The sequence below is a fragment of the Felis catus genome, chromosome B2 (genome assembly GCF_018350175.1).
Source record: "Felis catus isolate Fca126 chromosome B2, F.catus_Fca126_mat1.0, whole genome shotgun sequence".
NCBI classification, from domain to species: Eukaryota; Metazoa; Chordata; class Mammalia; order Carnivora; family Felidae; genus Felis; species Felis catus.
Genome location: NC_058372.1, coordinates 88052261 through 88080058, shown reverse-complemented (window position 1 = coordinate 88080058; position 27798 = coordinate 88052261). Strand labels below are relative to the sequence as shown.

Here is a 27798-nt window from a genome sequence, read left to right as displayed (position 1 = left end):
AAAAATGAAGTATTAACCAACTTGATTAGACCATAAATAAAATCTGAAATTCTACTGAATAAAATCATATAAACTTACTCATTAAAAATAATCTTTTTATTTTTAGCATTTTTACTTGCTTTTAATGAGCAAATTTTTGATATTATTATGATTTTTTGTTTTTTTTTTTTGTATCTATGCAACATTTTAAATTCTTTTATCTCAAATAGGTGTCTTACATTTTTTTAGGTAATTTTATTTTAATGTTACTAAAAGAAATGGTTTTCTTTTACATTTTTGACTCAATTTGAAAATATCAATAATTTGAAACGACATATTTTTATTACTCGTACGTTTGGTTTTCAGATTGTGTCTCATTTAGTACCTTTTTTTTTCTTATTCTTTCTTGTTGTTTCCTTTTTGCTTAATATTTTCTAAAAAAACAGTTTATTTTTTCCTAATTTAGTGGTTTACACATATACATTCTGCTTTTTATTTTTCTAATTGTTACACTTGAGTACCTGTTACAATTTACCACTTCCATGTCAAACTCAGACCATGATAGAAAATTAAATAGATACATATTTTTCTAAAAAAAAAACAGACACTTTGTATTGACATAATACTGAGAAATTTTGCAAAAGAGCAGACAGATGAGAATTCACATGGCCAACCAAGGTTACTCTAATTAGCTAAGGCCACTCCAATAGGCTGCTGACCTTACCTGAATATGTTCTATAGTCCATTTGTAATAATCAGAATAAAAGATGCCCCTTACCCCAAAGATGCCCACGTCCTAATTCTCAGAACCTGTGAATACACTAGATTACATGGCAAATGAGAACTGAAGTAGCAGATAGAATTTCAGCAGAGCTTAAAATAAAATAAAGAAATTATTCCAGATTATACAGATTTGCTCTTAAAAATTGTTAAGAACAGGAAAGGAGAAGAGAGAACCAGAGAGATGGCAGGTGAAAAAGGACTTAGTCCAGTGTTATTGTTTGAAGATGGAAAGAGGAAGGGGACCAAGAGCCAAAGAAAGCAGGTAAGCTCTAGAAACTGGAAACAGCAAGCAAGCAAATTGTTTTTTAAGCCTTCAAAAGCAAGGCAGCTCTCATAATACCTTGATTTTAGCCTCATGAGACCCATTTTAGGCTTCAGAATTATAGAACTATAAGACAATATATTTATGTTGTTTTAAGCCATCAATTTGTGGTTGTTATAGCAGCCATAGAAAACTAATACACCACTGCACAGGAAAATCAGATACCAATGAAATACTGCCAAAAAATAAACAAACTCCCAGGGTAACTGACCTAAGAGAAAAAAAATATGAAGAATTCAAATGAATTGTTTTCCAAAGAAACAGTATTAATAGTCAGAAAAGAACTTCAAAATTCATTATGTGAAAGCTAAAAGTTTTTAATATGAAAAATAGAATTACACATTTAAAAAATAGGTTAATAATTGCACATTGGTAAAAAGCAAATTAGTGAGCTAAATGATCAAGGTAAAAAATTGTGTCAAAATATAATGAAAGGACATTAACAAAAGAAAATATTAAGCAGAATAGAGGAAAACATTTGCTCTACTAGTAGCTTCTGAAGGAGAATGTAATCGTATGTAGGAGGGGAAATGTTTAAAGAAATCTACTCTCAAGAGTAAAATAAGAACCTCTCTGAGTGAATAAAAGCAAACACTCAAGGATATATTCCTCCAAAAGAAAAAATGAATTCATACGGGTACAAGAAGTAGAAGGAATGATGGGCATAAGATTAACTAAAATGCTTGTTAAAATCTACTAAGTATAATTGGAAGAAGAAGAAAAAGGGAGAAGAGAAATGAAGGAGGAGGCAGCAGAGGAGGCAAAGAAAAGAAGGAAGAAATGTTTTTAATACTAATCTGAAAATAAAATTCAAGATAAGGGGCACAAATGATTTAGGGCAGGGTGAAGGGTCAGAGAGGCAAGGAAAGGCAAAGGGGAAGAAAAAAATAATAAGCTTTTGACCTTTTAAGAAAAAAAAAACATGTTTAAATTTATGTTTTGAAAACTAAGCATTAACAACTCAAAGAACAGAAATAGAACATAGAGCTATCAAAATAGGAACCAAATGAAACTCAGTGAATCTAGTAGAAAATCAGGAAACATAGATCATGCATGATAGATAAAACACACAAAGTACAATGATAGACATGAGTAATGAATGGCTAACATGATGGCTATGAGTGAGCTAAATTCTCAGAGACTGTATGATTGAATCACATATAAGAAACCAAACTATTACACCTAAGTTTCTTTTCCCTTTTTCTTTTTTCTCTTTTATATATTTATGGATAATATGTGTGCACAAATAGCCCAGGAAAAAATGATGAAAGAGGACAAAACTAAAATATTTTCTAAGCACACATTTAGACATAATGTAAAGCAATAATAATGAGAATTATGTAGCTTGGAATAGTAACAGATAAATAAATCAATGAAACAGAGTTAACTAGTAAACACAAACACAAATATGGTATGTAAGTAAATTTCAAGCAGTGGAAAAAAGGCAAAAAATATTTCTTAAATTGTCTGCATGTAGGTATTTTTATATTTTGATTATTAGAAAAATAATCTGTGGGTGCCTGGGTGGCTCAGCGGGTTAAGTGTCAGACTCTGGATTTCAGCTCAGGTCATGATCTCATAGTCATGAGATTGAGCCCCTCATCAAGATCCTCACTGAGTGTGCAGCCTGCTTGAGAGACTCTCTCTCCCTCCCCTCCTGCCCCTCTCCCATGCACTCTCTCTCTCTCAAAAAATAAAAAATAAAACAAATGCATCTTAAATACCAAATATGCACACATTGATTCACTAATATAACTATGAAGGTAACAGTATGATAATAGAATACAACTCAAGTAAGAATTTCTTTGTTTTCATGACATTGGGTGAATTATGTGGGAGTAGTGTGATGCTGACAAGAGGTAAGGTAACAATAATAATATTGCCAATTACATTGCTGTACTAAAGACGTAATAAAAACGCTACTAGTTCTACTGTAGCATAGCTTGTCCTTGAAGTGCTGTAAACAGAAATATTATGGCTATTAAGTATGAGCCCTGATGTACAGCATTATGATGGACAGCTAGTTTGACAAATACTGGCCCAAGTGAAATATGTTAAATTACTCTTAGATCCATTGCTATATTGTTTTAATGTAGAAGCTTTGGGTCCTAATTTTATTCCTGTCAGTATCAAAAGAACACATATACAAAGCAATTAGATGATTTTACCTCACTGTTATCCCCTATTCTCTACCTCTTTTACTAATGTGCCCAAGGTGTGAAAAATTGTTTCAGAAGATATCTTAAAATATCCAGACACAAAGATGAGCCCTTCAAAAATGTCAAAACAATTCTAACTTGGAAATTGCTTTGGGAAACCTTTAAATGTTCCTATACATTGCTGGCAGTCTACAAAATCTCCTTGATGCATTTTTAATGAACCATATTTATTATCAAATACAGGATTTTGTATGCTATCAGCAGGGTAGTTGAGTTGGCAATAACAAAAAAATAAGTTTTCTAAAATGATATATATCTCGCATATTTCAGGATTGTAACTTCAGAAGTCACAGAATGTTAGATGCACAGTACTTTTGTCTTATAAAAACATTGGCATGGACACATTGTGACTTCTCTGCCTACTTAAGAAAGACACTGCCTTCCTCATCTCTTTTGAAGTTTTGAGAATAATTTTTACAAATCTAGATGGAATGAAAATCTTACATGCTTGAGGATAATGTGTGAATGAAAACCGAAATCAAAACCACTTGTCCCTAATTCACCATTCTTCACAAGTCAGTTTTCCTGGTTCTTTAAGAGCAATGGGAGAGAATACGACAGTTCTTTCACTGGACACTAAAAAGCACCACAATGAGGTTATGTCTAGGCATTTACAGTAGACTTCCTTTTTTTGTTGCTTTTTGTGGTATTTTATTAAGTAAACTTCCTTTTACAGCAAGCCATTCTAATCTCCCCACAAATCTACATTTACTTCCATCCTCACCCCCAAATAAAAGCCATCTCACACTTGTCTCCAGAGAGTAACTACAAAGGGTTAAACAAAATCCACCCTGACAATACTAGAAACAGTTCTCTCTCTCCTGTGTGTTGGTTCACTGCTCCACAGGGCATAGCAGATGTTGTGTCTGGTAGTAAGAAGGGCCCAGGAGGTGTGGGCTGTCAATCACTTGTTTGTTGTTGTTTTTTTTTTTTTTTCTTTTTTTTCCTAACTACAGGCTAGCCATGGATGTGAAGCCCAGCTAAAACAATCTGCCTCAGCTGGGGTGTGTGAGGTATCAATAACCCTTGGCAGAGGTGTCGAGAGCCTTGCTGGAACTGAACTACCCTGCTGACCAGATGCTTAGCAAGTTAACAGGATCACACTGAGCTTTCACCACTTTTCCAACACAACAATTAACACAACTGGAAAATCACTGCATAGATATTCTGAAAAAGAATCTCACCAAAGTTGCCTTCTATGGAACAGAGGCAAATAAATACTGGTCCACTTTGGGAAGAGGAGTATTTTGAAGTTGCAAGTTGGGGCGGATGATTTGGCTAAACTGAGATGAAATGGCAAGACAGAACTCTTATCAAAAGTATCTTCTCAGTACATTCATATGAATAATTTCTGAGTGCACTGAAACTATATTCAGTTCTGCCCTTACAAACACTGCTGTTTTATCTTTGGGAATAACAGGGTCTAACACAATTCCTCAAAAGAGATCAAGACCAAATTTGGTTTAAGAATATAAATATGCAACATAAACACGCAAGGTTTTGCAGAAGTGAGTGAATCAGCATCAGTATGTAGATTATAAGAGCATATTCAGAAATCACTCACTAAACAACATTTAGATATCTCTAAAATTTTTTAAAAATCAAGCAAATTACTCGATTAGAAGAAAAATCTCCCCACTTAAAAGACTATATATAAAATTGGTATCTTTTCTGACTCGAATATATTTCGGGTTTGTTTTTTCAAGTTATATTACTTTAAGATTACTCCCTATACCTTCATCCATAATTCCATGAGATAGCAATTCTATACTTTTTTCTAGAAAGACAGAGTATATACTGTTTCTGGAAAATTCACTGTATGCAGGAAAACATGAATATTAGCTTTAAACAATTTAATGTTGTTTGTCTTTGCTTTGAAATTCAATAATGCTATCAGCCTGTAAGACCTCTTAGAGCTGAGCATTTCACACAGTGAAAGCTGCTTTCTGTGACAAAAGCACAGCAGCTGTGGCTCCCGCAGATACCCTTAAAGACAGATATAATAAAACACTGGGAGGGAGTAGGTCGACACAGGAGCATGAAATGGACGAGATGAAGCCCCTTTGTCACAGCCAAACAGGCTATAAAGTTACTATAGTAACATACAGTATTAAACTCCAGGTGGATTGACTTAATCTTCCTTAAACAAAAAATAAAGGTTAACAAAAACCAAACCAATAATGATTACAATCACTCTACCCAAATATTTTTCAAGAATTGGTTATTTCTGGTTGAGTCTGGGTAGATGAGGAACAGATGACACCAGTTCACATTCTGATTTGAAGAGCTAATCCCAGAAGTTCAGGGTGAGGGAGGGGAAATGCAGTTTTAAAATATTTTAGATAAATCCAATGACTTGAGTAGCAAGAAAGTCAAAGTGACAATGAAGGAACGATTAGATTATGTAGATTCCCGAGCCCAGGTTTTTCTACACTCATCACGTTTTTGTCAAATGGTGTGATTTTAAGTGCTGAATACCTCTGGTACTAAATTCATTGACAATTCAGCAGCCTTTCTAACTCTGGTTGAACAGTTTCAGACTCCATCTGTTTTAGTTTGCATTCTCAGAAATAAAAGAATGACTTAAGATATAAGGTACAGTGACTATAAAGTAAGAGACAGGGACCTGGTCTGTGGAACTTGAGGCAAAAACGTAAAAATATTAAAAAGACAAGAAGACGAAAAATCGCAAATTGAGTCCAATTTTAAAATTTCATAAAGGAAGTCAGTCTAAGTAGTTGGAAGACATAATAACCTCTCAGGGTAGATGTCAAGTCCTGCTTCCTCCTTGCAGGAATAGTACTTACTGTTACTATTTTGCTGTGATCACCGAGTGATTCATCTATAATCCCTCACACACTTTTCTGAAGGATAACCCTCACACACTTTCCATTCTACCCAAACTGCCTCCTGCACATACACACAATCTTATTCTGCTTTGTTTTAGTAAATGCCCAGTTTTTGTGGCTCTCTTTTCAAATGTTACATTTCATGTCTTTAATATAGATGAAAACTTACAGTGATAAATAAACCTTCACATGCAGATGTTTGCATTTTGGATTAATCCAAGGATTACTTGAAATGCTCGTTACGAATACGGCTCTCTTGACGTGAAAGAGTTAAGAAACTTTCTCTGAATCTTAATTTATGCCAGGGAGTTAGGCACCAGGGCAAGTTGGACTCCATATGAATATTTTTAGTAGGATTTAGCTAACAGTGTGAGACATACCTTTCATGGATTAAGTTTGGGTAAACAACCTTTGTCTAGACAGCCCAAATGTCACAGGTATTGGTGCTCATTTTAAGTGGTAACTTCTTTGCAAATAATTGCAAGGTTGTATTTTGTTCTTTGTACTGATATTTTATGAATTACGGTTTTCAACTGTGTCAAGAGCTGAATGTATACTCACAAGTGGCCGTTTTAGTCATCCACCTCCTTCCTAGTCACTCTTATTTGACAACATGGGAACAATTAGGTTTAGACTTCATTCTTAGATTTATGATGTGATTGCTGAGGACTGCTTAAGATTCCTCATAGTATTAATATGCAGAAAAGAGATGTAGAAAGGAAGAGCTGATGGATAGCAGACTTCTGGGGAAACCAAAGAGCAGAATTAGAGTTAAAAGATGCAGAACCACAGTCATTGTAGAAAGAAGTAAGAACATTTATTTATTATAAGTAAAGATATTCATTCATTAAACTTCTTTGACATATCCATGCATATAAGAAATATGACATTTTCAGAACTAGAATAGAACTATATGATTTTTCACAGCTGAATTAAACTTATTCAACTTCCTTGTAACTTACAACTAAAGATACTTGATATGAAATGTCTTCTTTTATTAATTTAAAAATCATAGAACCTTTACTAGTTATGCTTAGATTCATCAATAAAACATTTACTATTTATCTTATTGTATTGTTGAAGAATCATAAGAATGGAGAAAAATAACAAGTCCTGAACATGTCAGCATTCAAACTAACATGTAGACTCTAATATTCAAATCACAGTGGTAATTCACATCTACCTAGAGGTGCAATATTTTGAGGGTTGCACAAAACTGTCTGTAGGAATAGCTTAGTGTGCCCTCAAATTTGACTCATTTTGAAATTGGTGCTTCACACTTGCTTTGAGTTTTTCATAGATTCTAAAATTCTAGGAAAGGAAAAATATGATTTATTTATTTTCTATAAAATAGTAAATTCAAATTTCATGTATATTGAAAGAACACTTTCAAATTGTTAACAGTAAGTTCTGACAAATCTAATTCTATAATGTGATAGAAGTTATACAAATAGGAGTAATATCATCTCTTTTTAGGCATATAATTTCATTTTCTAAGGAGAAACACACTTAAAGCTTTACTACAGGATAAAGTTTTAGCTTGTACATAAAAACATTCTATTATTTATGCATGCAACTTTGAATTTTTCATTACTTTAATTTTGTTAAAGACAATGTGTCATCTGAGGTTGTAATTTATTGTACTGGTTGATAACATCAAAACCCTCCTCCTCCCCTCAAAAAAAAAAAAAAAAGGAATATAAGGGATATGGGTTCCACAGCAGCTATCATTGCATTAAATATTGTCTTAGATGAGAATGGGTCACTGACATCCTCTTCATATACTGCATAATCTGTTATTTCTTTTTTTCTTATTTTCCTTTCAGTATGCAGTCTGCATTTTACCAAAAGGGCTGGGGCTCCAACTAGTAATTAAAAACCCAGGGCTCTAATAACTTGACAAATATTGTGGATTTGCTCCATGGTATAAGTTGCTCACAGAGAAAGAAAAAACTAAGTGAGTTTTTGAACGATAAATTAATTTAATTCATAGAAATTCACATAATGGGTAATAGTTCATACAGAGCATTTGTGCCATCTTCATTCAAAGAAGGAAACAAGGAAAGAAGAGGACACAACGAGTCATGTTTTTAGTGCTAGCAGCTGGAGAGTGTGTCAGACTTTTAAAATTGCTGTAATTTTCACCTCAGGCATCCCAAAGCACTCAGCAAACCATCCAGGATGAAATCCACAACAATCTCTAAGCTCCAGCACCCTCCTCTCAAACCCTGCAGGATATCTCAAACTCCCCCAGACTCTACAGGCATCTTCAACAACTTGGCTCTGATCTCACTGAGCATTCCATCAGAATAACAGAGCCACCCTCATTGGATTCCCTACTGGAACAGCAAAGAAGAATCAGAGACAAATGACAAAAGCCATTAAGATAATTTACGTACAGAACAGTGTTTTAATGACCCTGTAGATGGCAAAAGAAATGATGTGAACTGGAGGTTCTAGTCAGCTGAAGAGCAAAGAGAATCTTTACATGGTCACATGTATGCTCTGTGTGATAGATAATCTTGTGAACGTGCAGCAGGGAATGGTTAAATAAGCTTTGTTACTGTGTTAATAACATTTAGGAAGGCCAGTAATAATCACAGAGTTTTTCTTTTAAGTTTTTTTTAATGTGTATTTATTCTTGAGAGAGAGAGAGAGAGAGAGAGAGAGAGAGAGAGAGAGAGAGAGAGATTGAGAGTAAACAGGGTAGGGGTAGAGAGAGAGGGAGACACAGAATCCAAAGCAGGCTTCAGGCTCCGAGCTGTAAGCACAGAGCCCTACGCGAGGCTCGAACCCACGAACCCTGGGATCATGATCTGAGCTAAACCGACTGAGCCACCCACGCATCCCATAGTTTTTCAAGAAACATGTCTCTCCGAAGGCTGCTGCTATTCTTCAAGTTTGTCCACCTCACAACGTTCACAAGGCTCATGATGGAAATTGTGACTATCATTGTATTAATTTTCTTTCTTATCCCCCAAAACAGAAATGAGGTTTGCAATGATTTTTGTATAAATATTGAGCCAAAATCATTCAGTGAGGAAGTTGTGTCCTAGATACTTACAACAGCTACATTAACATTTGTTTTAGTGGCATGAATGGAGATACTCTAAAGTTTTTTAAGAAATTTTGTTAATTTGTTAATGACTTTTAGCACTAGACTATTCTATTTTTTAATCTCTCAAAATGTGAAGATTTAAAAATAAGTATCAGCCATCTTAACAGCCATCACATTCAAAAAGATACACTGTTTTCTCTCTCTGAGTCATAGAACCTCTACTGCAGTTTGCCTTTAACAGTCAGTAAATATTAATGATATAAAACTTCTCCAAAAATACATAAAAATAGTAGGATAATAATTTCTGAATGAAATCTGAAGCCCCAATTGCTTAGCCATGTTTGCACTATATATAATCAATTATCCCAAATATTACATGTAATTTATGATATATTAATAGCTTGTTAGAATGTGAGCCCCATGGGGACAGGGACTGTGTCTGTTTTGTTCATTCCTTCATCTTCAGAGATTTAAATAGGGGCTGGCACATAGTAGATATTTGGCATTTATTGAATAAATAAGCAAATGATGAAATTACTGAATTTAACATAACTTTCTGAAGCCGCCTAAGTATATGGAAAGGAACCATTTATTACACATTTCAATAGAGTTAAACTGAAATCCACTTTAGAAAATAGGTTTAAGTGCTTGGTTCTCCTTAAGGAGTGTAGAATTCATAGTAAGGGTACACAAAATTTGTAATCATTATTTATAAGTTAATGCTTTCTTTGCATATGTGTCACAAGGTGAGTGTCAAAGGAAAATCCAGAGAAAAACCACTTTAAAAAAGTACATTTACTTGCAAAAGTAATATGTGTATAAGGGAGTCTTCTGAAAAACTGGCTTCTTGAGCACAGTTGGAAGCAGCTGTGTAAAGGGAAACAAACACCCAAACAGAAGGTTACCAAGGTGGAAGAAAAACAGTTGGTTTCTCAAATGATTATCTTATTTTCAAGGGTCTTCACCTATCTGTAGGTGTCAGGTGCTGCAGAGTCAGGATTAATTTTGTTTGCTGGCAAGTTGGCCACTTTGGGGAGAGGACTAAAGTCTATCGATTTGGAGGAATGGTACTAGACAGAGGTTCTTGTTTTGTTTGTTTTACTTTATCCCATAATGCAAAGGTGTTTGTTTTTGATTGTCTATGTACTTCGTTTTCATTCTGACTGAGCTATGATATGCTGAGTCATAATGCAGGCAGGGCAAGATGTCAATTTTGCTTTTTCACTCGAGTTTTTTTGTGACCAGGAAGTAAATTATTTAAAATATATTTATTGTAGGCCTCATATAAGTATATTTAGACTATCTGTTCTCAGTATCCTGGAAATTTTGAATCCACCTTGCCTGCCCTCTCTATTATATTATCATATAGTATTTTATCATTCCTATTATAAGATGAACAGAAATAAATATTATAATAGCTATGAATTAAAGTATCATTTTTTAGTAATGCTATTATAATAATCAACTTGAAATTATATTTTATTATTTGGTCCATCAAGAAAAGGATTTAAGAAGTGCCTACCTGAGTCCAAGGCTCATCTAGCCCATTTAATGTGTTTGTTAAATGAACAAAATTTCATAGAATGCTTCTAATAGAAACGTATTAGAGTAGAAACTTCCAGAAGATAGGATTATTTCCAGGAATTTAATAGGAATACTTACTCAAGGACCATTCAAGATATTGACTGATGAGATATCCAGGAATAAGGAAGCCCTACTAAGCTGACACTAGAAGTTTCCACTGAGGTTGTAAGGGCAAGTCCTCAGAAAAAACTAGCAAACCAGACAGAGGAAGAAATGTGTATCACAGAGCATCTTAATGCTCAGAGGAAATTGTGTGACAGTCTTGGATTTAGCCTTCCTAGAGACATTTGAAAATAGACTTTTCATGGAGTGTTTCAACTAAAGTTGCCTTCTTTGCTTTGTCATCAATTTATTTGTAAAAAATAATTCTTTATGCAGCAGAAAGTAAGTGGTAAGTGGATGTGTGTAGGAAGAGAGCCTTGCGATGATTATATTTGTTTAAGACCAAATACCGTATCAGCCAGTGAATTTATCATAAACTCTGTTTCTGAGCTTTTACATTAAAAAGCTATCAACTTTTTGGACAAAGTTGGATGAACGGCAAATAAGACCACTAAAGGAAACTATCTTAATGCATATGGAAGAGAAAATTCCTGTTTTTGTGAAGAGAACCAGTGGTCATCCTTTCAAACAGACCAGAGTACTTAGGTTGTAAAGGTCAGAAGTCTCATTGTCATACCAAGAGTGATAATGGAAAGTTATGGAGGCACTTTTTGGTTGTCACGCTAATTGAGGCACATTTGGCATTTTATTGAATAGAAGCTATGAATGCTAGAAAACCTGTGAAAAATAGCCCTGAGTCCCACACAAGTTTTTAATGTTTTGCCAAGATATTTATAAAGATGTGAATGGTACCTAGAACCTACATCAGTTTTTATTTATTTTTAATTTTTTATATCTATTTATTTTTGAGAGAGAGAGAGAGAGAGAGAGAGAGAGAGAGAGAGAGAGCAGGGGAGGAACAGAGGGAGAGGGAGACATAGAATCCAAAGCAGGTTCCAGGCTCTGAGCTGTCAGCACACAGCCCAACATGTAGCTCAAACTCATGACCTGCAAGTTCATTATCTGAACGAAGTTGAAAGCTTAGCCGACTGAGCCACCCATGCGCGCCTTATTTTATTTAAAAAAGTGTTTTTAATGTTTATTGTTGAGAGAGACAGAGCACAAGCAGGGGAGTGGCAGAGAGAGACAGAGGGAGACATAGAATCCGAAGCAGGCTCCAGGCTCTGAGCTGTCAGCATACAGCCTGACGCAGGGCTCTAACTCACAAACCATGAGATCATGACCTGAAATGAAGTTGAATGCTTAACCAACTGAGCCAGCCAGGCACCCCTCCTTATTTTATTTTATTTTTTTTATATTTATTTGATCTTTGAGAGAGAGACACAGCTTGAGTTGCAGACGAGCAGAGAGATGAAGACAGAACCTGAAGCAGGCTCCAGGCTCCCAGCTGTGAGCTGTTAGCACTGAGCCCGAAGACAGGGCTCGAACTCACAAGCAGTGAGATCGTGACCTGAGCCGAAGTCAGACACACTTAACCGACTGAGCCGCCCCTCTACATCAGTTTTTATTAAAAAAAAAATTTTTTTTTCAACGTTTTATTTATTTTTGGGACAGAGAGAGACAGAGCATGAACGGGGGAGGGGCAGAGAGAGAGGGAGACACAGAATCGGAAACAGGCTCCAGGCTCTGAGCCATCAGCCCAGAGCCCTATGCGGGGCTCGAACTCACGGACCGCGAGATCGTGACCTGGCTGAAGTCGGACGCTTAACCGACTGCGCCACCCAGGCGCCCCCATCAGTTTTTAAAAGAAACTCAAGCTGTTATTTGTATAGTTTTAACATAATAGGAACTTGCCAGATATTGGGCCATTATATAAAATGATGGAAGTATGCCCTTTATTTATTCCAGACTGATAAAAGTCAGTTACCATTTCACAACACATTTCATACCTAGGGCAATGCTGCTCATATTGCATTGCTGCTATAACACATTTGAATGAGTCTACCTTTCATAGTTGTTGCTTTCCCTACATAGGAGCAGGCATATGGCCACCAACCACTGATAGAGCCTTACAGAGATGTAACTTAAAGAAATGCGGAGAGACTGACTCTCAGCATAGCTGAAATAATGTGCTATCATGTACTTCTTAATCTACATTCCAATATAGGTATAGCGATGGAAGAACATGCTCCCAGGATACAGTTTATTGTAGTGCCTGGTGCTCTGATGGTTTCACCAAAAAGACTCTGGCTTTTTTCTGGCTTTTTGCTATTGTATCCCCTCCAGCATTTCTCTTTTCTATCTACTATTCTGGAGCAGAGTTGAGACTCATGTTCCTGTCTTCATTGCCTGTCAGCTTTCCTCCTCTAGCAATTTATATAAGCTGTCTCACTGCTTCTTATCCAAGTGCAGGAAATACTTGAAGAGGAAGACAGCATTAATGGCCAACTGAATCTTCAGCAGAACCTTCCTGAATATATGTTGCCTAAGTTTGCATGTGTTCCTAAGAAAAAATGTGCCAGTCAAAATATTAACCACCATCACATTGAATGCAATTAAGTTTTCATATTTTAAGAAACATCTTCCTAGTCTTCATTATATTGTATATATAATGCAATATAACAATGCATGTAAATTACTGAGCACCGGACCTAGTATAAAGCAAAAGCTTTGTCAATTATTGTTATTATTCTTATTAGTATCAACCATCTCTTATTGTTCGACTACATATTTAAGATAAAATCACCCTGCAACTTGATGCGTATCATCTCTTAGTTCTGGCAAGTGTCATAAGGAAATGAAAGTTGTTTTAGAAGAAGAGCGATAATATTTGTAGGTTTTAGTCATGAATGGTTGTTATAATAAAGTGGGGATCAAAACTACACATATGTTTTAGGTAGTATTAGCTTCTTTAATTCTTTTTTTTTTAAATTTTTTTTTCAACGTTTATTTATTTTTGGGACAGAGAGAGACAGAGCATGAATGGGGGAGGGGCAGAGAGAGAGGGAGACACAGAATCGGAAACAGGCTCCAGGCTCTGAGCCATCAGCCCAGAGCCCGACGCGGGGCTCGAACTCACGGACCGCGAGATCGTGACCTGGCTGAAGTCGGACGCTTAACCGACTGCGCCACCCAGGCGCCCCTATCTTCTTTAATTCTTAAGATAAACTTTTAAATTCTTTCCTCTGTATATAAAAAGACAAAGTAAGTTTTCAAAGCACCCAAACTTGTTTCTAAATTGTATATATGGACTACATGATAAAGATTTACAAAACACTGTAGAAGAAATGCAAACTATAATGTGATGGGTTTTTATCCTAGAGTAAGGGTTTGGTTCTGGTTTTGATTTTTTTCTTAATTTACAGTGTGATTCAGAGACTTGCCAATATTTTTTTTTCTTTTTGTAATAGTCAGCCTTCTTGGTGACAAATGGCCCTGACTAACAAAGCATTTGTCAGCATCAGCAATGGGTAAGTTAAAGTTCTCTTTTACACTAATGTAGCGCAAGAGACACCATATAATTAGGACTGCTTGTTAGCCTAATCGGTGTGCACAAATAGACTTTTCTTTATTGAAACATCTTTGGTGAAACTCCACACCTGAAAAACAAATAACCCAGTGAAGAAATGGGCAGAAAACATGAATAGACACTTCTCTAAAGAAGACATCTGGATGGCCAACAGGCACATGAAAAGATGTTCAGCGTCGCTCCTTATCAGGGAAATACAAATCAAAACCACACTCAGGTATCACCTCACGCCAGTCAGAGTGGCCAAAATGAACAAATCAGGAGACTATAGATGCTGGAGAGGATGTGGAGAAACGGGAACCCTCTTGCACTGTTGGTGGGAATGCAAATTGGTGCAGCCGCTCTGGAAAGCAGTGTGGAGGTTCCTCAGAAAATTAAAAATAGACCTACCCTATGACCCAGCAATAGCACTGCTAGGAATTTACCCAAGGGATACAGGAGTACTGATGCATAGGGGCACTTGTACCCCAATGTTCATAGCAGCACTCTCAACAATAGCCAAATTATGGAAAGAGCCTAAATGTTCATCAACTGATGAATGGATAAAGAAATTGTGGTTTATATACACAATGGAATACTACGTGGCAATGAGAAAAAATGAAATATGGCCTTTTGTAGCAACGTGGATGGAACTGGAGAGTGTTATGCTAAGTGAAATAAGCCATACAGAGAAAGACAGATACCATATGGTCTCACTCTTATGTGGATCCTGAGAAACTTAACAGGAACCCATGGGGGAGGGGAAGGAAAAAAAAAGAGGTTAGAGTGGGAGAGAGCCAAAGCATAAGAGACTGTTAAAAACTGAGAACAAACTGAGGGTTGATGGGGGGTGGGAGGGAGGAGAGGGTGGGTGATAGGTATTGAAGAGGGCACCTTTTGGGATGAGCATTGGGTGTTGTACGGAAACCAATTTGACAATAAATTTCATATATAAAAAATAAAAAAAAAAAGAAAAAAAAAGAAACATCTTTGGTGAGACCTTTAAATGACCCTTAAACTTAATACACATCTAATTTATTGTGAGATTTCTCAAAAATAACTGAAGTGATTTCAAGATATTCCCGATCAAAATTCTTTCTGGATAAGAGTATCAATTATATCTGGAATTATCCATGGCCAGATGTGGCCCACTATTGTACATAGGGGCTCAGAAAGACTCAGAATTTTGGAGTCACCCTTTTCCAGGAGACTGACATCACTTAAGTATAAACAGATCATTGCCTCCTTGACCACAGGCTATTGCTACAATATGAAGCTATGAGAGTTTTGAAAGGGAGTTGTGGGAAAGTACAATAAATAAATAAGCAAAATTTCCCACATCCTGCTGAGAATCTGACAAATGGAATCAATGATTTTCAAGGTCTCTGCAGGCCCTGAAAGTCTGTAATTGTGCTTCTGAATTCCTGGAATTTTGGAATTCTTGGAAGTTTTCCATGTCACAAAATGGCACTTTAATATGCTTTTAAAAGAGGACTCGTTAATGATCGGTGATAAAAACATGGAAAATTGTCTTTCGTATAGGGAACTTCCCCAAAGGGTAAAAAAAAATTCAAAGGAAAATTTGCTCATCAATTCAAACATATACACTGCATTTGGGGCAAAAAAAATTCCCCTTTAAACAAAGATGAAAATATAATTGAGATTATTTCCTCATAATACTTTTTAATTATTTTTGACCAATGGCGATATTTGAATAGTATGCTATATTTTTCCTTCACTTGTCGCAAAATTAAATTCAAGTTTCAGTCCACTTTTTATCATATTCATTTCCCATTTGTAAGAGTTAAGAGCTGCTATATCAAGCAGTTTTCATAATGAGGATGTCCTTAAAATATGAATTATATTCATCTGTCATGGAATAAACATTAATTTTTTAATTGGTATCTACTCATTATATCTCTTATAAGATCACTCTGTTGTGTGGATTATATCTGCCAAATTTTCTATAATTTTTGATTATAGAACAATACATAGTATAAAGATAGTGAGAGTGGTTTTTGTGGCCAACATATTAACTGTTCATTTAATAACGACAATAACTTAAAATCTTGATTTGCTTTATAATTTATGAGTCACTTTTATATTTGTAATATCACTTTAAAAATTTGTTACCTTAAGGAATGGATTTTTTTCTCAAATTAATAAGATTCTTATGTCAAGAAAACTGCCAATTTTCTGAGTCCAATTCAGGATTTTTTTCCAAATGCATTAAATTATTTAGAACAAGTCAATTTTAAATTAAATAGAAAACTCTGCAGAATGAATCACAGGTTCTCTCCTTCTATACATATTAAACTTTTGCCCTTTTTGAAGACGACTTCCATCATTAAAAATATGTCTTATGTGGAATCTCTTTCGGTATCAGGGCAGGAGAAGATTTTTATAAAACTTTTTACCACATTAATGATGTTTGTAAAAAAAAAAAAAGAGAAAAGAAAAATGAACCTGGTCACTACTAGCTTAAGATTCTTGTTTTCAGTTTAGCATAATGCACACAGATCAAAAAGAAAATCATAATAAATTAGCTTTAGAAGTATACTCTGCAAGAATTCTTAGTTCAAGTGTTAGTGGATTATGTCTATTCTGTAACATTTAACAACAAAAACATGGTGCAGTATTTTGTTGATTATGCCAAAGCAAGGGTTTTGAGAAATCACTGGCTTTTTCATATCTTTAAAGCTTGCCCTATTCGCGGGAAGGGGAAAACAAGAAAGGAAACATTTGCAAAAAAGCCACTTTGGTAATATCTGAGACAACACCATTCTTATTTCCCTGGGATTTTATTTCATTCTTGTAGGCTTAACATCTCACTGCATGAACAAAGAAAATATCATGTGAAAAGGGCTTCAGGCTAGCTACTTCCAAAAGGATTCAACCTTCCAAGTGCTATCAATATCATCCATACACCCACACAGTTAGCACTTTTGAATACATTTACTGAAAACCATTAATAAAGCAACAATCTTAGTCTGGTTCTTAACCATGTGTCACAGTGAAATAAGTTCATGTAAATCTGTGAACTGCACGACAATGATCAAATTAACAGTCATTTCAAGAAAAAATGCCCCTCCGGCTGAAAAATAATTAGTAGTCTCTCACTATCTTTTCCTCCTAATAAAAATCACGATATTATTGTTGACTGTGCTAATAAAACACCTCCCGTGACCCTGATGCAGCTTGATGTAAAATGTAAGGACTGTTCTATTGTGCAGTCTCACACATGTTTTATTAAACATTTCCATTTGGCTCTTCATCTGGGAACACAAGGGCCCATAGAAGCTGAAGAACTTTTGTCACAGTGTAATGTGACTCTCACTTGTTTATTGCTGCACTTAATAAAACACCCACTTTGAAATTCATTACCTTTGAAATTTAACTTTTAACTGCATAAACTGAATATTCAGAGTTTTGGGTATGAGCAGGAATAAGAGCAAGGGGACAGAAAAAACAAACAGGGGAAATCCATTTAGTGCATAAAGCAGCCCCAGGTTGGCACATACATTGCCATAAACATCAAGTCTGGGATTTTGATTTTTAGAAAAACATTGTATTGAGGAAGTCATAATGGTCACAGGTTGCTCAGCATATTTTCCTTTTGGTTATTTATATCCACTCCACAACTACTTCTTGAATGCTTCCGTACAAAAGAGCACTGCAGGGTTACGAAAAAGATAGGTAAGTCCTGTCCTCAAGGAGCTTATAAAAAATATGACAAATTGGATTTTGGTGCAGAACTGGATGATGAGCTAATGTTGGTTATTGATGCTTCCAAAATACATTGGTAATAATTGATGAAATGTCAATTATCTTTAAAAAACAAAACAAGATAGAGAAACCTGACAAAGTCAGTGAATTAGTGAATCAGAACATTGGGCAGCACCTGTATGTTGCTATCACAAATCAGGAGAAACCTGGTTTCAGAAATCAACACAATTCGACAAAGGTTTCTGAACACGGCAACGAGAGCATGATATCGTCATTTCCCTCGAGTAGTTTGGAGTCCGGTGAAAGAAAATTCATGACCATAACTAATTATAATACAAACCAGGATATGGAAAGTTGTTCCAGTGACCATTTACTCTATAGCAGAATGTTTTTATTAGACTTTTATAAATTCTTAGAACTATACCTTTGAAGTAATGAATAATACATATGTTCCATGGAAAAAGCTGGGCATCTCAGGCACACATAATTTTAAGGTAATTTCTAATTTTTAAATACTATTAGAACACACATATAAGTTGACAACAGATACTGAGCAATTAGAAAGAGAGAACAAATATTGAGCTTACAGGAAATATTACAAGAGTATATGAGAAAAAAATTTGCAAAAGCAAAGGAAGTTTTGTTTTGCTTAATTTCTATTATGGAAGGGCCATCTCAGCACTCCTCTAAACTCCCTTTTCTCAAAGTGTGCTCCATGGAATGCTCTGTTAAAAAACGTTCTGAAGGTCCAGTAAGTTTGGAAATACTTGGTTATGCCAGGTTAAATATCTTTAAGGACTTTGATGTGATCGCATGGATCGTGAATCTCTAAGACAGAATGTTCCTTTCATAGAACATCTTAGGGACTATAATTCAGTAGAACAAATCTTGGGCATGCTGTAGATGACAACAAGAGCAAACTCGCAGGCCCCATTCCTGCAACGTGGGGTCTACAGGTCTGGATTTTTAACACACTCTCCAGGTGATTTCAGGGTAACTTCCTGGCATCATACCTTGGACTGATATTTGAGAGTTTCTGATGCTAAAGCTAAAACTTTGTATTTATTTATTTTTTAAATGTTTATTTCTTTATTCTTTGAGAGAGTGAGAACATGAGCAGGGGAGGGGCAGAGAGAGAGGGATGGAGAGAACCTCAAGTAGGCTCCGCACTGACAGCATGAGCCTGATGCATGGCTTGATCCCATGAACTGTGAGATTATGACCTGAGCCAAAATCAAGAGTCTGACAGTTAAACGACCGAGCCACCCAGGTGCCTCTAAAGCTTCGCATTTAGGTATCACAAGTGAAGTAAGGTTCACAAATACTAGTTTCAGCATGATGGTAGATGTTAAAACACTGTTTCAGAAAGCTTCTCGATGGGCAGAAAAAAAGAAATGCTTCCCGAAACTGTCTTCTGTTGAAAGAGGAAAAATTTTCCATTACTTGAGTTCTGCTCTCCTTGGCATCGTGACAGTGTTGACACTTGGGAGAGAATAAGGAAGGAATTCCTGAATGTAACCTAGTGTTCAAGAGATCTGGCTGGTTATGTTTAGCACAATTATCATCTCCCCTGCTCATTGTTGCTTGCAGCATAGGCTTTTAAAATCCATTCATTTATTTGTACAAAGCAAAATCACCTTCTATCTCTCTTCTTTTCCTGGGCTGTAAGTAGCCAAGTGCTCATTAAAGTGAAGCAAGAGGAAGGGAGGTATATCATTGCCTTAGATATTACAAGCTGCTTGATGTCCAAATATTAACCATGCCACCCTGCGTCACTTCTACTTTATAAGATACACAAGCTGTTTTGATAAACTGTTTCTGCTCTTTGAGCCTTGCAACTTAAGGTCCATCAGGGAGCAAGCCCACAAAGGTGATAAAGAAAAGCAGATGGAACTGTCAAAGAAGGCCAAAGGCAAGAAGCAAAAGAAAAAATGTGTATTTTCTGGAAAAGTCAAGTCCATAAATTAAATTGTTTTTATCTACTGCTCTCCCAAAAGATGTGATTTTTGTGACCAACGTTGTCCACAGCATGTAAGATGGTACTGGCACTGATCTTTCTAAAAGAGCGAGAGTTAACACCACTACCATTAGGACGATCCTATCAAAGAAGTGTGGGGGAAATAAGTGTAATTGTCTTAACAGTTAGAGTCTTCCATTCTTCTTCTCACATTCTATATTTACAAACACTGATAAAATTATAACCTCTGTTCAGGTAATTTTTGTCCTTAGGAATCAATGTAATTTAGAGTTAAGGATAAATCAGTTACAGCACAAAATCTGGTATCTCACCTCATTTCTTAAAATGATTTATTTTATTTATTTATTTATTTATTTATTTATTTATTTATTTATTTATTTTTTAATATGAAATTTATTGTCAAATTGGTTTCCATACAACATCTTAAAATGATTTATAATGGCTTTTTAAAGGCACACATTTTTAACCTGCTCCTTTACTTATAAAAATTATTTTTGTGATGCACATTTCTAAATCAATATGCATCAGGGGACTGAACCTTTTGTTTTTAAACATTCTACAGTGTATATAGGAAACAAAAATTCTGGCTCACGGTAGCCCTGTGATGGATGGATGAATGAACAAAGCCAAGTGATACACATAAATACAATTTCTCCTTCAATTATTCAAGTTCTAGCTGTGAATATGATCTTGATTTGCCACTATGATGTACATGTTTATGCTTAAATGTTTAAATTATGTTTAAATTATGCTCAGATGTAGTTTTCCTGTTGTAGTTAGTCTGTCTATATGGCAAATCATTCCCGGTCTTAGTGCCTTAAAGCAACACTTTAGTTTCATTTCTCATATTTTTGTAAAAATGAATTGAACACAGAAAAATCTGGGTAACTTTTCAATTGGGCTTTCTCATGGGTTTGTAAACAAATGGTGGCTGGCGCTGGTGTAATATGAAGGTCTGACTGGGCTAAACATTCAAGATGGTGGTCAGTTCATGCTGGATGTCACTTGCGAGCTCAGCTAGAGCTGTTGACCAGGGCATCCACATGTGGCCTTTCCATGTAGCTCTCTCATGTAGCCTCTTACAGGTTCTGAGAGGAAGCATCATAAGTGCAGTATACCAAGCAATGCAGGGGAAACTGCAAAGCTTCTTATGACCTACTTTGAAAATCCCAGGATCTCTCTTTGTACCATTCTATAGAAAAAGACAAGTCACTAAGCCCAGGCAAGAAGAGGGGAACTAAATTCCATCTTTTGTTGTGAGAAGCAGTGTACACATACAGAGAGGGAAGAAATTGATGGTATTTAGCTTGAACTATCACAGCTTTTTAGGGGTTCTACTCTCTTCAAAGATGCACACATGTCTCAAAGTTAAAGAGAAAAATTTCAGTGAAAGCACTTTTGCCTTTTGATATAAAGAGGCCCAAAACCATTTCACTGTCTCTGGGTTTATCTGCACTTGAGGCAGAGGAATAATAACAAAACTCACGAATGGAACTTCTACCATTTCAACTGAATGTAAGTATTGCCAATAATGTTATGCCCTGCCATCGATGTGGCGAGTATGGCAAATATTTAATAAACTCTGAAACACCAAGAAAAATAGTTACCTTTGCTTTACCTAGAGTAACAGACTGCTGAACAAAGTGGATGAGGAATCAGATTTCTTATTTCATTTACATCTCCATGGAGCAAATATTAATAATCCTAGTTTGCAAATGAGGCTCAAAAGGTTAAGTGATTTTTTTTTTGCTTTAAATTGCACAATTAATGAGTAGTAAAACTGAGATTCCAGCCTAGAGACTGCGCTTTTTTCACTACACACGCTGCTTCCACGAGAAGTGAATAAACACTGTATAAACCTGTGGAAGAATTGGAGGTAAAAGAATGGAAGGAAGGCGAGAATCAGATGCAGTAGGAGCTGGGCATCACCGCACTGAGAAACTTTTGTTTTCTGCTTAGTTGTCCCAACAAATATTTTCTACAACCCTATATCGCAGTGATGGTCTTATAGCAACAACAGTCTGGGAAAAATTAAAAAAGAAAACAAAGGCTTAGATGTGGGGAGCGGAGGGGGAGAGAATAATGCTGTGGGGGTCATGGAAGCAGCAGCCGGGATGAGGCGCAGAGTGGCTGGAGATGGTGTGTGGGAAATACACTGACAAGGGAAGAACAATGAGATACATGGAGAGATGGGAGAGGTGACCCCTTCTCTCCCTCAGTGCTCTCACCCCTGCTGCTGAATAGCCTTTTGGGCCTGTATAGAGCTTGAGGAAGACTGTGAAAGAAAAGAGAAGAACATCCATGCTGCCGGTTGCATGGCACTCTGATTTTTTTCTCTTTCCACTGTTTGAAAACAAAACAAAACGAGACAGCATGCCCATAGCAAAATGAATTAATTTAAAATTTCAGCAACAGCAAAGAAATATAAGGCAGCAAATGAAACACACTACTTCCCAATTATACAGTATTTTGTTTCTGTTCCAGAATTATGTTTGTAGCTCAATCTTAAAAACAGAGGGAAAATAGTATGAGTCGCAGCTACTTTATTTGATTCATTCTATTTCTCTAAACAGTATATAATTATTTTAAAATAGAGTTAATTTTTTTCCTTAAGAAATCACTTTGACAAAATTACAAAAAAGAAAGGAATATAATGAAAGTGTTAAAAATCACTTATTATGCTATTATTCTTTACAACTGATTTATATATGTTAGTAGTTGAGAGTCTAATTGAGGCAAAATATTGTTCGGAAAGCTTAAAATCTCAGCAAAACCTGCCTCCTAAAAAATCAGGCCAAATAGGCACTTTTCTGTTACATATTTTTGAATAGATTCATATCTTTTAGGGGTTAAGTGGTCTCAAATTATTTTTGATAACACTGATGTACATTTCAATCCATGAGAGAAAATTGCATAGTTGAAAGGATACCAAATTTAATGCCATTCTTTTTCTAATTCTTATCTACGCATTCATCTATATCCATCCCAGCTATTGTGAATAATAACCGCTTACTATTTTATGATCCATGTTTTTTGCTGCAAAGTGCACAAAAGTAATTAAGCCAAATTGAGACAATTATAGAAATACACTATTCAATAACCAAGTTGCCAAAAAAGTTTTACTGTACCCTAAGGAGGCAAAAAAAAAAAAAAAAAAAATTGCCTAGACAGCAGTAATATCATTCCACATGTTACATTTATTCCTGCACGCCAGCCAAGCTCAAATTAATTGTACTGATGAAACTTTTCTTCTTGGAGAAAATTAAAGATATGCTGTTGTCAACACTCGAGCACAACCTTGGCGACACTTAAACGCAGGGAAGGGTGTGACATCCTGGCCCGGCTGCCTCGCGCTAATTAATCACTCTGGTATTTAGGGCCATTCAAGCAGACACATTAATGGGGAATAATTAGTGTATCTTTGTTCCAGCTCAGCTTTGCACACCAGACACTCTTGGGGAGAGAGGGGAGTTTGCAGAGCGTGAGCCATTAGCACGTGCATAGTTTCACTTCTGTTCAGCAAGTTCTTCTGAGATTGAGAGAGAGGCCAAATTAGCAGACGTGTGACTGGGGTTAGGACACCCTTCTGGAAAGAAAGACCTCTGTTTGGGTCTCAGCTTTCAGAAGCAAGTTGTTAATCCAGATACCGAATCTCATGAAATACAATTAAACCTCAGGGAAAAAAAATAATAATTTCAGGAACCAAAACCATGTCTTTTCCAAAGTATAGTGAACATACCTATTTTTCTTTATATTACTTACGTGTATTTATATATCCCATAGATAAACTCAACCGGCAGAAATTTCACATTTTTCCTTATTACTGTTGCTTTTGTGCATTTTTATTTAAAATGGATTTTTATCAACAAATAGTATTTATAAATTTTGTAATTAAATAGTGTAGACCATTTAACCTCTCTGCAGTTAGTAAGAACTCTCTGCAGATACTCCCTATGGCCATAAAACTTAATTTGTTTCTTCTGATAGGAATCAGAGTAGAAAATTCAGACAAAGTCTCCATATACAGTGTGACCACCACAGTACTGATTAAATTTTGTCTCATTTTATACTGCTGACTAGCTTCACTGTGTACTTTGACTCAGTTAAGGCACCATTTCTTACCGCATATACTTAAAAACTAAAAATTAAATGTTGACATTTACTAGATTGAGAAACTTTCATGATTTTGTCTCACTACAAATAAATCAGAGAGAAAACCAACTGATTCATCAGAGCTCAGATTCTCCTGGATTAAACACCAGCTTTACTTTAATACATAGCTTTCTTCCCTCGCCAGACAAAAACATCCGGTTTTTCCGCAAAGAATACTTTGAACACCAGATTTTATTCTGATGCTAAACTATTTCTGAGCTTTTTACGAGTAACAGTTTGCTATATAAAGAACTAATCGAAACACACTGCAAATAATTGTGTGAATATATGTATATACATTCACATAATCACACTTATTTTAATACCGTATGTGTGACTGATCCTTAAATACTTTTTTTTCATTTTTCTGCAATTTTTGTAAGGGAGGACTTTGATTATCTAAGTATGTTTGCTGTGTTCGATGACTACTTTCTACTTTCATTATACCTAGCGCTCTCCAGCTTTGTCCCTTAACAGTCAAGGCAGGAGTGATTGCTGTAGCAGCACAGAGAACATTCCTGCAAATTCCACACCCACTGTAGGAAGGTGCAGACCCCTGATCCCCTCATTTTCAGAGGGCAAGGGAACCACGTGGAAGGGCAGGCCTGAGAGGGTGAGGAGCTGATGCAAAGGGAGACCACACAATGAGAAGACAGACCACACTCTGGACCCGGCTATCAATCCTTTAGTAAGGAAATTCCACCACTGAAATACAAAAATGAAATGAGCGTGGGGCATCTGTGAGTGGGTTTAGTCCTATTGGCAGCACATCATATAATATAATATAAAGGAGGAATTTCCTCAGCTGGGATATATCATAATTTGGGATACTGTTTTACCACATCCACCTTCTAGGCTTTATAAAACCAGGATATTGTTAGGCATAATGCTCTTGAATTTGTGCTGGTGGAGAGGGAGGGGAAAAAAAGCCAATCACAAAACCACACATTCTTGCAATTTCTTAGAGGCGAGAAATGAATCTCTCTCCAGTCTCCTCCGAGATACTAAATTACTGCCTACGATAAGCCCAGATGCCATTAGAAAGGCTTCCATCCTGGGAGTGGGTCCTCCTAGATCTTTGAAGGTGCCTAATCCTCATTAAAGGCAAACCCTGGGCGTAGGAGGGGCTGCGCCTGCATCAAGGCACCTGGCGATGACTAAAAGCGCTGGCCCCATGCGCGGCTGCCGCTGAGCAGCAGAATGTAATTTAGTCGCACCAGCGGGAGCAGGGGTCAATGATTTTATATTAATGGGGATCACGACAGTTCTAAGCTGTGGCGTGCTTTGAAATAAGTGTTGTACAAGGCGGCAAAGAGAGCTCGGCTGAGGAAATGAGCTGTGTCACTGTCTCCTCATGCCTCGCAGCAAACACTGGGATGTTTTTAGTTGCTACAGACTCCGTACCATCATAATATTTTATAAACAACAATTACCTATTTCACTTTGAAAAACTCAAACTCTGAAAGTAAGGCTGCTAAAGATGAGGAAATTCCTTTCGAATCCAAATAGGGTCCACGTGTGTGGCCAGGGACTGCGCCATGGATGGGGTGCTCAGAGCTGAGAACTAACTTATATGAATAAGTTTACGTGTACTACGGGTAGTTGTTGTGCTATTATTAAAGGACGATGTTTCGTTACCATACCTTGACAGGCTATCAAAGTGTCCACACCTAAAACAAAAGAAATGGAGAAGGAGTTAGAGATGATGGTTTTAAACTGTGGTCGGTACTGGATCTTTGTCTGCAGCTGAAAATACTATTATCAGAACTTATCCAAAATTTCTCTACAATATAAAATTATTCTCAAACATCTTTTCAGGAATACCAGGTTTAAACTTCACATTAAATTTTCAGCAGATCACTATTAATCTTTTTCCAATTAATAACTGGCTCTGAGGGCAAGGAATTATTTCTGTCAGCATCTCTGAGAGCACGGAAAAGAAGCAAAATAAGAGTTTTTCTAGACCTCAGGGATGGTCTAGGCGTGCATTGTATATAGAAAATAATACAGGTATAACGAGGAAGGAAGTTTAGATTTTCCACATTTTCAAAATTTCTTTTGAAGTACACAGGTCAGAAATACCTGAGAAAAGAGGGGTAAACATATCAGCTCTTCCATATGAGACTGATTAGGGAGAACTCTTTCATTAAGTGGAAACCAGCTACCCAAGAGTTATAAAAACATTCAGCTATGAAAAAGTTGGATATGATGATCAGAAAAAATAGTCTATTCTTATAAATTTCCACTCAGTAAAAACAATTAATTTTCAGTATTTCTCTCATGCACAAGAAAAGTCCTGGCTGGTTTTTGGGGTAAGTGAACCACTACTGGAAAACAAAGTGGTACCATAGGACATTGAATTACACATCATCTGAAAAAACTTTCTATAAAACACAATCCAGGTTCAGCTAGCTTATTAGAGATATACTTTCCAAACATGATCTGTGAAACGATGGTGCCATGACAGATGTTTTGTGCAAAAGCTCTCATACATTCAGATAAATATATAAAGATTCTACAGTCAGATATGTTTAAGAAACACCGCATTGTATAAGAGGTTTTTTTTTTTTTCATATTCCTGGAGAACATCAGCATATTAAAGGCTCTGAGAAGTCCTGAAATATTCTCTTTAGTTTCCTTCAGATCTTTATCTATCCAACTAATTTTATTATTACATCCCTCCACCCCCCTGCCCTGAACCTATTAACATCCCCTTCTCTGAAACATACTTTGGGACATGCTGTATTAGAGTTCACTGAGCTCGTGAATATGAATTTTTATTAAGTGGAGCTAGTAGATGTTATCTCAGCCCCAAGTTTATTCCCTTGAACATAGGAACTGGTTAATGTAAGATCTGGGTTGTTAATTATCAGTTAATTAAAATCTCAGACTTTCAGAAAGTGCAATAATCTACATGGTATTTATAAATTAATATGCAAAATAATCGGAGGGATATTCTTATTCCCAGGAACAAAAGGGGCAGAAAACACTAGGATGTTTCTCTCTATAAATGTGAAGAATGAGAGTGACCAAAGATTGGGTTTTGATGTGGAGACCTAACTAATTCATCATACTTCAAAATAATCTGGAATATGGAATGATTTGGATATTCCAAGACTGGAGGAGACACATACAGTTTTGTTGGGATAATCCAACCCAGAACTGGGCTAGGTGAATGGGGCACTCATGCACAAAATATAGGGGACAACACAAAACTCAGTAACCAAGATATATAATATTTTAATCAATGTTTAAAAATAAAATTTGTACAAATAAATCAAAAACAAAATATCAGCATTTTAAACAAAGACAGGATTAGTGTTACAGATGGCTCAATACAGCACTGGGAATAAGAAAATACCAGGAGACAAACGGCAGGAAGAAAGAGACACTTAATTGGGAGTCCAAATTAGTTCTGATACTTTCTGCTAGTAAATAGCCATATACTTTAGAATAACATATTAATATACCATGTCTCTGTTTATTCCTCTAAGGAGAGAACAGAATTTCTTAAACTGTTCTGAGAACAATTTGTTCAATGAGATGTTAATAGGTGTTCAGCAAAAAACAAAGACGGGAAGTAATTTTGATATCAATCATGTTTGAGAAAAGCTGTATTGAATTTGGTCAGATTTCT

The 27798-nt window shown here is 36.0% G+C and overlaps 1 long non-coding RNA gene across 7 annotated transcripts in view; it reads right to left on the bottom strand.

The window, feature by feature from the left end:
• LOC109499790 overlaps positions 1 to 27798 on the bottom strand; it is a 419289-nt gene that overhangs the window by 111960 nt on the left and 279531 nt on the right. For all 7 annotated transcript variants that reach the window (XR_006598084.1, XR_006598086.1, XR_006598087.1 and 4 more), the window contains one exon: positions 25805 to 25831. This is a non-coding gene — a long non-coding RNA (uncharacterized LOC109499790). The remainder of the gene's footprint in view (positions 1 to 25804; positions 25832 to 27798) is intronic.